Raw genomic sequence first — 10,619 nt, forward strand, 5'->3', positions numbered from 1 at the left:
GACACATTAAAAACACAGGACGAAAAGTACAGACAGTGGCTCCAGTGGGCCCTTATTGTTTTTACCACTCTGTTTCACTTCAGCTCTTTATGTGTTGTAACGTCGCTCTTCTCTGCAGCTGGCTGATGGACCAACAGCACAAGCAAGAGTGGCCCACAAACAGGTTGTATCACATGTTTTTGACACTGCCCCTATTGACAACAAACACTGCAGAGGACCGCCTTCGCCTATGCACAAAAGAGGCATAACAGGTTCAGTTTACCATGTCAAACAGAGTTGCACCATCAAGCGACATAAGTGACATTTTACTTTGTAATAGTTTACAATTTGTAAAATGAAGCTTGGTGAATTGACAATCAACTTTGTGGGTTTTTTGTTATTTTTTTGTTGCGTAGCAGTAGAAGCATTTTAAACATCTTTGAAAAAATGGAGAAGTTAAAGGCAAGTTTTGAAGTTTCGTCAATCTTTATTGTATCCCCCCCCCAGCTTTATTTTAAAACTTTTTTCAGCATATGTTAACAAGTTGTAAATAAATGTATGTATTCGTCAAAACAAAATCAAAAGGCTTGTGCTTTGTAATATTATGTGTAATTAACTATTAGGATAATTCAGGTGCCAAAGCAGGGGATCTACCATGTGGAAGGTCAGTGGACTACGCCAGTCCACATACCAAAGTGTCCTTGGGCAGGTGTGTGTGTGTATGTGAATGTTCCAAAGTGCTTATGTGTAGTTAAAAGTACTGTATGAATGTGTGTGTTATTGAGTGAATGAGACTTGTAGTAAGGAAGCGCACTGAGTGCTCCACTGAGTAGAAAGGTGCTAAATAAGCACCAGTCCAAAGTAACACAGCACACTCTGAACCGTGTGCTCATGGAGTCTGCAGACCTGTATATGTACAGTATGTGCTGGGTTTGCATTTGTGACAAAGTATGTGTGTATATGCATGAATATAAGTACGTGTGTGTGTCAAGAAGTGAGACAGGCCAGTGGTAGAATGGTAGAATACAGTATTCAGTACAGATTAAATGAGGGTTTTGTTCAGTTTGCTCCAGATGTTGAGTCTGTGTGTTTTATTTTTACATTCTTGGCCTGCAGCCCATATATATTTTGGAATGGGCAAGGAGTAATAATATCAGTGGAAAATGCTGCGGTCTGGTACCTTTTAAATAACATTTCCTCCTTTTTCTGCTGCTGTCCTGTTTTTCTTTCCATGTTGTCTTTTATTTGGGAATGAGCTTTGAGAGGTGATGTTTAGAAAAGCGCTGAAATGAAACTGACTGCGGGGTTCAGGGAATCACTGGAGATCTCTCCATGAACGCACACACACATGCACAGAACATGCGGAAACCACACACACACACACACTGATGGTGCTGCTAAATTCAAGGAGCGGGGAAGGAGGAAGAAGTTTAGTTCCTAAATGAGAAAGGTCAGACGGGTCTTTGGTCTTTTGGTGGGCCCTCTTTAGGCTGTGTGTAGTGGGAGATGCAGTTGTACTAATATTTAGCTCTGTCCCCTTGGTCGGTAGAAGAAATTATACCAAAATGTGCTCGGGGACCCACATTTTGGACTTACCTTTCCTCTATTTCTGATTTATTTCTGAACAAATCTGGGCCGAAGCAGCCTAAAATCTGCACTGGAGCAGTTAATGGAGTTGTAAAGTTGGGGTAGGCTCCAGGGAAATATAACCACAAGGTTTAAAAAGTTCTCTCCGTCTGTCAGTCTGTATGCATGTATCTCTTTCTGTCCTGCGGTGGGGCCACCCCTGTTTGAAAAACCTCAGCTCATAGTCAAAGAAGAAAGTTTGTCCTGCATTTGTGTGCAAAGTACAGTACATTTGTGCTTGAACCAAAAGGATCAGCTGAGGTTATCATAGCACACGTCTGTTTCTCAGTATTTGACATTCAAAGAATTGCTCTTTACATTATTTTCTACGGTGACTTGCTTGTTATGTAATGTTTGTTTATTTATTGGCCTTGAAATTTGCTTTGTGCATCTGTGTCGTATCAAGTACAAAGAGCACCGAGCACAAACTGTTTCCTGTACAATGTCATTCTGCAGCACTAAGGATTAAATAAGTCACTTCTGATTTTGTCAGTGATTTTGTCTGTTGTCTATGGCAACTTTGCATGAAAAATAATTTGAAGACAGCAGGAGATATATGTTGATTTGGAAACGTGTTCACCATGACTTCATAGTCCACCATCTTAACTGTGCTGACAACAGCCTCTTATGATGTAACTCTAATCAATGGTACTACATACACAAACAACTGTAGCAGTAATTCTAGCCAGAAAATCCCAGGCCACTTTGTACACACAAATCACCAGATTGCTAGTTTTATGGGTTAACCCTGTGTTTTACTGTAATCTGTCCCAGACAAGTTTTTAGAATGAAATATATCCAGATGATCAAACATTTTGGAGTGACCAAAAAGCCTAATTTTCAAGACTGACCATAGCTATAGGTTCACCTGCAAAAAGGATTAGCTCAAATCTTTAAATGGTTTGTTTATAAATAGGCATCCACCTAGTGTTTTCATGCTTTCACTAAAACAATGTAAAAAGACTAATGCCACAGTCACACACACCAGTGGTTGGAGACCACTGCACCTTCCTTAGTCTGTCTTACAGTGATTGCAATCACTCCAAGTGTGACCGCCATTGTTTGGAGACAGGTTGCCTCCCACCTGTGCAGTGCCTAGTAATCAAAAGTGGTCAACCAGAGGTTGAGGGTGGTGTTGCCGACTAGTTGGTTGCTGCAGCTCCTTGCAATCAGTTGCAGAATGCAAACGAATTCAATTCCAATAATTCCTAGTCGCAAAGAGGTTGTTGTTCTACTTTACCGCCTGCTCCACTCTTTGTTTTCTTCTGACACTACATCTTACTGGATGACGAGTCTGAATGTTGTCTTTAGTAAAGCAGGTAGATGTTGCGAACGCACACCTTTGTGCACCTGTTCCTAAGCACTCTAGACATGCCACCAAGACATGTCCCAGTGCTCTGCCCTGCCTACACACATTGGAAACAAGCACTGTTACTCTGTACTCTGTTCTTTATGTGTGAGATACGTTGGGAAACATGATGAAATTATTATTCACTACACCTGCTTATTTATAGTCAAATACAGCAAATGAACCAAAATAGCTAAAATAGCCGGGTCCCTTGTGACCTGTAATGATTTGCACTACTATATGCAATTTTTTATAATACTGACCAAAATACTTAATAGTGTTTGATGGAAGACAGGAGGACAAAACAGTTGTGACAGACTGATTACTCTTAGCTGGAATATTCTCACGTTCAGTGTCCTTCTTTCTTTTCCAGTGGTTTCATAAGGACAACTAAGTTATCAAAATTGTGCTGCAGTTAAGCAACGACCAGCCCCTAAAAGAGAAGAGTGTATTGAAGGGAGAAGAAGAGCATCTCTCAACTTTCATGGTGTGGAGGGAATTGAATGAGTGTTATTGAATGAGAAAGGGGAGAGGTGTTGCTGCACTCATGGTCTCCCTGTGACAGAGAGGGTGGGAGGGTGGTGGGGCAAAGGTCAGCAAAGAGGAGTAGGGGTGGGGGTGGTGGTGGGTAGTGAGGGATGAGGGAGTGAGAAAGAGACAGCATCTGGAACCAGAGCCTTTCCCAGCCAAGTTCCGTTTGTTTAGTCTAAAAGATGAGTGTAGGGGCGCAGCAGAAGAAAAGTAAGGCCAAGAGAATTAAAGCATTCAGTAACAGAGAAAGGAAGGGAGAGCAGGTATGAAAGTGTGCATGTGTTTGTGTCTTTTATGCTGCACATACTTTTGCAAGCATGGAGAGTTTCATTTCAACAGCTCGAGCTTTGCCTTTTGTTGTAATTTGTGTTCCCGATTTTAATGCCAACTGAAAAGTAGTGAGCACTCTCCGAAATGCTTTAAAGATGAAGTTAGCAGCTGCAAGCAAAATGTTTCATCAGACAGATGTAAAATTCCCCGATTATGATGCCATTATCCAAAAACTAATTGGGATGCTACGAGTGAAGATGATGACGCCCAGATGGACAGAATGGCTAATCACTTTATGAAGTGAATTTCCAGAACAGAGGTTTTGGATAAAGCGTGGGAAACACTTCTTACTGCTGTGCTCGCAGTAACCTTGTACTGACGCTGGCATAAACCACAGAAATAAGATCCAAAGTTTAAAAAAAAAGTGGAGATATTGTTTTAAGGTGTATGCGTTTGCTTGTTTAGCGTGTCCAGTGCTCTCACCTCTCCCCTCCCCCTTTGCACCATATTAAGGCTTCAAGGGAGGTCAGCTCCTCTTGACCTCTGCGTTCCACAGCAAGGCACCGTAGCTGGGCCACACACACATATGCACCCAAACACTTCACACACAAAGACACTATACACACATGCACACATATGCAGCGTCTCACCTCATAAACGCCTGACTAAAAACACTAAAAGCGTTGCTATAAGCAAACACCTAAAAGAAGAAGAGAAAAAGAAGGAAAAAAAGAGACAAGAACTGATTTAATTTTGAAACAAAAGTGTGCCAAGACATATGTCATAAGTAAAAAGCGCAGTAGAGAAAAAGAGAAGATCATCCATCTGAAGTCATCCAGACAGAGGTCAGCGTTTTCACCTATCAGGGTGTCCCGAAGCCTTCATTTTGTAGAATGTACAAATACAGCTTTGTTTGGCTGGAATTTGGTTGTGTGCTCCATGAGCATTCCCCGGCCCCTCACTCAATGACCTTTGGCCTCTAGATACACACAAACACATGTGCACACAGTGATATATGGGGATTTCTAGGTTATACAGTGCACAACAACAACAGGCACAGCCAGACAGGACATGAGTTGAAACTGAGCTGGAAATGATCTCAATGCCAGCTTTTATTCCCCAATAACCTACTTCTGGGTTTGTCCATGCATACAGTGGCACTGTGTCTGAGCTCTGATACTTCTATTAGTACAATACACTCTAATGTGGTACACTATGTGCTGTGCTTACAGGGCAGTGTTATCTCAACTCAAACATGGCTCTCTCCTTGCCACATAATATAATGGTAACCTTCTACTGTGATCATCTTGTGAGACAATCACAAAAGATACCTCAACCTATTTAAAGTCAGTGCCTGGAAAAAAACAACAACATCTGAACTGTTGTTCAACTGCTGTTTACTGGCTAGACAAAAGCTCTGACAGAGTGACTTCCACAGTCAACTATCGGAAAGTTACGAGTGCAGAATCCAGGTGGTTGTTGGGCCTTTCATGCAGTCATACAAGCAAAAGCATTCATATCAAAGCATACAATCAGAGGCATGGCTTGTGTGTGCTTTCCTTTCTCTACAGTATACAGTGGGGCAAAAAAGTATTTAGTCAGCCACCGGTTGTGCAAGTTCCCCCACCTAAAATGATGACAGAGGTCAGTAATTTGCACCAGAGGTACACTTCAACTGTGAGAGACAGAATGTGAAAAAAAAATCCATGAATCCACATGGTAGGATTTGTAAAGAATTTATTCGTAAATCAGGGTGGAAAATAAGTATTTGGTCAATAACAAAAATACAACTCAATACTTTGTAACATAACCTTTGTTGGCAATAACAGAGGTCAAACGTTTACTATAGGTATTTACCAGGTTTGCACACACAGTAGCTGGTATTTTGGCCCATTCCTCCATGCAGATCTTCTCGAGAGCAGTGATGTTTTGGGGCTGTCGCCGAGCAACACGGACTTTCAACTCCCGCCACAGATTTTCTATGGGGTTGAGGTCTGGAGACTGGCTAGGCCACTCCAGGACTTTCAAATGCTTCTTACGGAGCCACTCCTTTGTTGCCCGGGCGGTGTGTTTTGGATCATTGTCATGTTGGAAGACCCAGCCTCGTTTCATCTTCAAAGTTCTCACTGATGGAAGGAGGTTTTGGCTCAAAATCTCACGATACATGGCCCCATTCATTCTGTCCTTAACACGGATCAGTCGTCCTGTCCCCTTGGCAGAAAAACAGCCCCATAGCATGATGTTTCCACCCCCATGCTTCACAGTAGGTATGGTGTTCTTGGGATGCAACTCAGTATTCTTCTTCCTCCAAACACGACGAGTTGAGTTTATACCAAAAAGTTCTACTTTGGTTTCATCTGACCACATGACATTCTCCCAATCCTCTGCTGTATCATCCATGTGCTCTCTGGCAAACTTCAGACGGGCCTGGACATGCACTGGCTTCAGCAGCGGAACACGTCTGGCACTGCGGGATTTGATTCCCTGCCGTTGTAGTGTGTTACTGATGGTGACCTTTGTTACTTTGGTCCCAGCTCTCTGCAGGTCATTCACCAGGTCCCCCCGTGTGGTTCTGGGATCTTTGCTCACCGTTCTCATGATCATTTTGACTCCACGGGATGAGATCTTGCGTGGAGCCCCAGATCGAGGGAGATTATCAGTGGTCTTGTATGTCTTCCATTTTCTCATGATTGCTCCCACAGTTGATTTTTTCACACCAAGCTGCTTGCCTATTGTAGATTCACTCTTCCCAGTCTGGTGCAGGTCTACAATACTTTTCCTGGTGTCCTTCGAAAGCTCTTTGGTCTTGGCCATGGCGGAGTTTGGAGTCTGACTGTTTGAGGCTGTGGACAGGTGTCTTTTATACAGATGATGAGTTCAAACAGGTGCCATTCATACAGGTAACGAGTGGGGGACAGAAAAGCTTCTTACAGAAGACGTTACAGGTCTGTGAGAGCCAGAGATTTTCCTTGTTTGAGGTGACCAAATACTTATTTTCCACCCTAATTTACGAATAAATTCTTTACAAATCCTACCATGTGAATTCATGGATTTTTTTTTTCACATTCTGTCTCTCACGGTTGAAGTGTACCTCTGGTGCAAATTACTGACCTCTGTCATCATTTTAAGTGGGGGAACTTGCACAATCGGTGGCTGACTAAATACTTTTTTGCCCCACTGTATATACATGTGCATATGTTTTAGAGAAGTTTTGTGTAGATAACAGTTTCTATGAAGGCTGATATGGTAAGTGACAACAATTTATAGAAACCTGCAGCTGGGGACCTATTGAACAGAGTAAAGTGAATTTTTTGTATGTTTTTTGATGTCAATCTATGTGGCTCCATGACCTGTGGCCCAGAGTCTTGTCTGTGACCTCATCAAAGAGAGACGAGAAAACAAGCATCCCTCTTGAGGACAACGGTCATTCATCTTTCCATCTTTGTTCCTTTTTAGAGCCTTCTGCCCGTCATGAGGCAAAATCAATGTCTTAACAGGATAGAGAGAGACACAAAGATGCAGACACAAAGACCACTCTCTCTCACACACATACACATACACGAAGCACATAGAGGGAGAATCTGCGCGCGGCGCTACTTTATGAGTTTTCTGTGAGGCCGAAGCCATTGTTTGTACTCAAAGCTCTTGACCTTGTAAAGAAAGGAATGAAACAATTTTGCAGCACTGCATTTAGAACCACACAAATCGACTGGTCTCATTGTCCCCTCTGAAAGTTGTTGTGACATGAGAATGTTCTTTGAATATTTTTGTGTACATATTAGGTAAAATGACTGCAATTTTAGTCCTTGGTAATAATACACAGGTTTATCTCCTGCATTGGGTTTTGCACTCAAGGATGACACAGCCCGATTGTTAGTTACTGTATCTAGTAATAGGTAAGGAAGCCATAACTGGACTAAGCTATTTTACATATAGTGTACATATACAGTAACTTGGCTTTTCTTTGCACTATGGAACATATCTTCTATGTTCATCCATCAAATATTTGGTATTGGATATAGAGGTATATTTTGAAATGTAGTCCTCAACATGCTAAGCGATGTTTTGTCTGACTGTTTGATCACAGAACCGGTTTCTGCTGATGTCATCAAAAAAAGAAAAGAAACAATAATGTGACAAAGACTGGCTTTTCTGCAATGGTTGTGAGTTCAAGCCTCACCTGGAGTGTTCTTGATGTTCTCTATGTTTTGGGGTCTAAAAACGGAAGCCAGTGGTGAAATCTCTCTAACAGCCAGCACGGAGCAACTCCTTTGGTTGCAAAAAGAAGTCATTATGTCTTGACTTGACTAACTAATAATCTGCATAAGCTCCAGTGGCGCAATCGGTAAGCGCGCAGTACTTATAAGACAGTACATTGTAGAGCAATGCTGAGGTTGTGAGTTCAAGCCTCACCTGGAGCATCGGCGTTCTTTTTATGGTTCACCTGAACTTAAATCACTGTGGTCCAGCTCTTTGTAACCAAGCATTTAGGCATGAACTGCTGTTCTTGACATTGTGGTTGCAAGAAAGCAGTGATGTGATAAGCATGAGCACTTCTGTGTTAGCTTTTCCAACCTGGAAGCTAGGTTCATTACTCTCGATGTTTTGGGGTCTAAAAACTGTTACAGACAGTGAAATCTCTGTAACAGCCAGCACAGGGCAACTCTTTGGTGGCAAAAAAGTAGTGATATCTTGACTTGACTTAAACACTTTGCGCACAAGTTCCAGGGGCGCAATCGGGTAGCACGTGATACTTATAAGACAGTACACTGCAGAGCAACGTTGAGGTTGTAAGTTCAAGCCTCACCTGGAGCACCTGTGTTCTCTTGACAGCGCTGTTTTAAATGAACATAAATAAAGGTCCACTTGGTGCAGCCAGGTTATCAGAGCCTTCTTGATGAGTGCAAATAAAATTCAATGAAAAACAAAATCGATTTCCTTGCAAATTCTGCCCCTCTTTTTCTTTCCGTACTGTTTACCTGCATTTAAAAAATGAAAGAAGAAAAAGAAAAACTGAAATGTGATTGGTTGATAGAACTTGGACAAACAAGTGGAAAACCTGAAATGAAAAATCACACACTTACTTTAGATTCTGCAAATTCATATGTAGATTTCTGTTAATAGAGATTAATGAGGAAATTACCCTGCTTTGCACTTGATTTATTACCTGAATAAACATTTTTCTATTGAGTTTGTTGTTTTCGTCATTGTTAAATGGTGTTCATTTTAAAAGTCATGATACCATTCAGAGTAAAATAAATGATAAAGCAGGCTATATTTGCCTGTAGTTATAACTGTTTCAGTGTGCTGTGTCATTTGGTGTTCTGTCAGAGCCAGAACACCAAAGTACTATTGACTTGACTTGGATGGATTACCTGTTAGGGATTAAAAAGCTAACATGGGATGTTAGCACAAAAAGCAAAAGTGTATGTAGTAGATACTTTCATCTCAACCTTCTGTCACATATAGGGTTATGAAAAAGTCTTATTTTTTTCTATATCTGTCACACTTGTGTACATTCCAGATCATCAATATGATTTTTCTTATGAAACAGCATTGACAGCTCATACAGGGGGTCACAAAAGAACCAAGAACAACATCTAGGTTTGTCTTAGTTAAAGTCAGTGTTCATTATTGAACTATAAGAAAGAGAGTGGGTAAAAACAGCATCGGTGGAAGAGTTCCAACACAAAAACCGCTGCTGACCTAAGGCTCACATTTGCCAAAATAAAAAATCTTGGCGACCCCCAAAACTTTTTCAGTGATAATGTGATTTTCTGTGGTTGCTTTCCCGCTTCAGGACCTGAACGAACAATCGATGGAAGCATGAATTCTGCACTCTACCAAAAATCCTGAAGGGGAAGTTCAGGCCATCACAAGCACACTTGCAGGTTATCAAGGACAGTAACCAAAAATACACAATCAAGTCCACCTCTGAATGGTTAAAAAAAGAAAATAAAAATAAAAAGAATGTTTTGGAGTGGCCTAGTCAAGCAGTTCATTCATGCTCAAAACCCTTGAAAATATGGCTGAATTTAAATATTTTGCAAAGACGAGTGGGCCAAAATTCCTCCACAGCAATGTGAAAGACTCATTCCTAGTTATTGTTATAGTCATACTGCTTGATTATATAGTAGTTCTTGCTGCCAAGGGTGGCACAAGCAGGTATTGGGTTTAGATGGCAATTGCTCTTTCACATAGAGCCAGGTAGGTTGGAACAACGTTTTTCCCTTAATAAATGAAATCATGATTTAAAAACTGAATTTAAATTTATTTTTTTATTTTTTTATTTTTTGTTAAAACGGAAAGAAAGAAATCAGGAAGGCAAATACCTTTCACTGACACTGGTACTCAATCCTCTACTGATTGCCAGCAGCCTTCTGAAACCACACTGAATACCTAAAAACAGTTATTTACATTAAAGAATCCTTTAGCCTGATCAAACAGAAGGATCCTGTGAATGAATGGCTTTCCAGTTAATGATAAATTTAATAAATAAAATTCTTGATACAGTAAATTTATAAAAACATTTTAGACACTTTGAAGCTTTCTCTCTTATGTTCTGACACATTTTTAAATGAATTTATTTTTTCATGAATTTGGACATAGTAATCCACAGTGAGAATGCCAAAAACCAGCTCTTTTGGTGTGTTAATTTCCACTCAAGCCCTGGTCCCCTTTTTATATCAGCTGTTTCTGAGATCTGGAGTCCACCTGTCCCTTATTCATCACACATAATTAAAAATAATCACACCAGTCTTCTTTCACTCTTGCATTAGACATACCACTTAACTGTTCTTTAAATCATCTTTAAATTTTATCTTATCAGCCAATCATATGTATGCCCTGCTGAGCATTAGAATAG

The 10,619-nt window shown here is 40.8% G+C and overlaps 1 non-coding gene across 1 annotated transcript; it reads left to right on the forward strand.

Annotated features, from left to right (window-relative positions):
• Nucleotides 1–8,081: 8,081 nt before the first annotated feature.
• trnai-uau (transfer RNA isoleucine (anticodon UAU)) lies at nt 8,082–8,175 on the forward strand. The gene is made up of 2 exons: nt 8,082–8,119; nt 8,140–8,175. It is a non-coding gene; the product is annotated as a tRNA-Ile (tRNA).
• The last annotated feature ends 2,444 nt before the right edge of the window (nt 8,176–10,619 follow it).

The sequence above is a fragment of the Astatotilapia calliptera genome, chromosome 5 (assembly GCF_964374335.1).
Source record: "Astatotilapia calliptera chromosome 5, fAstCal68.1, whole genome shotgun sequence".
Taxonomy (NCBI): domain Eukaryota; kingdom Metazoa; phylum Chordata; class Actinopteri; order Cichliformes; family Cichlidae; genus Astatotilapia; species Astatotilapia calliptera.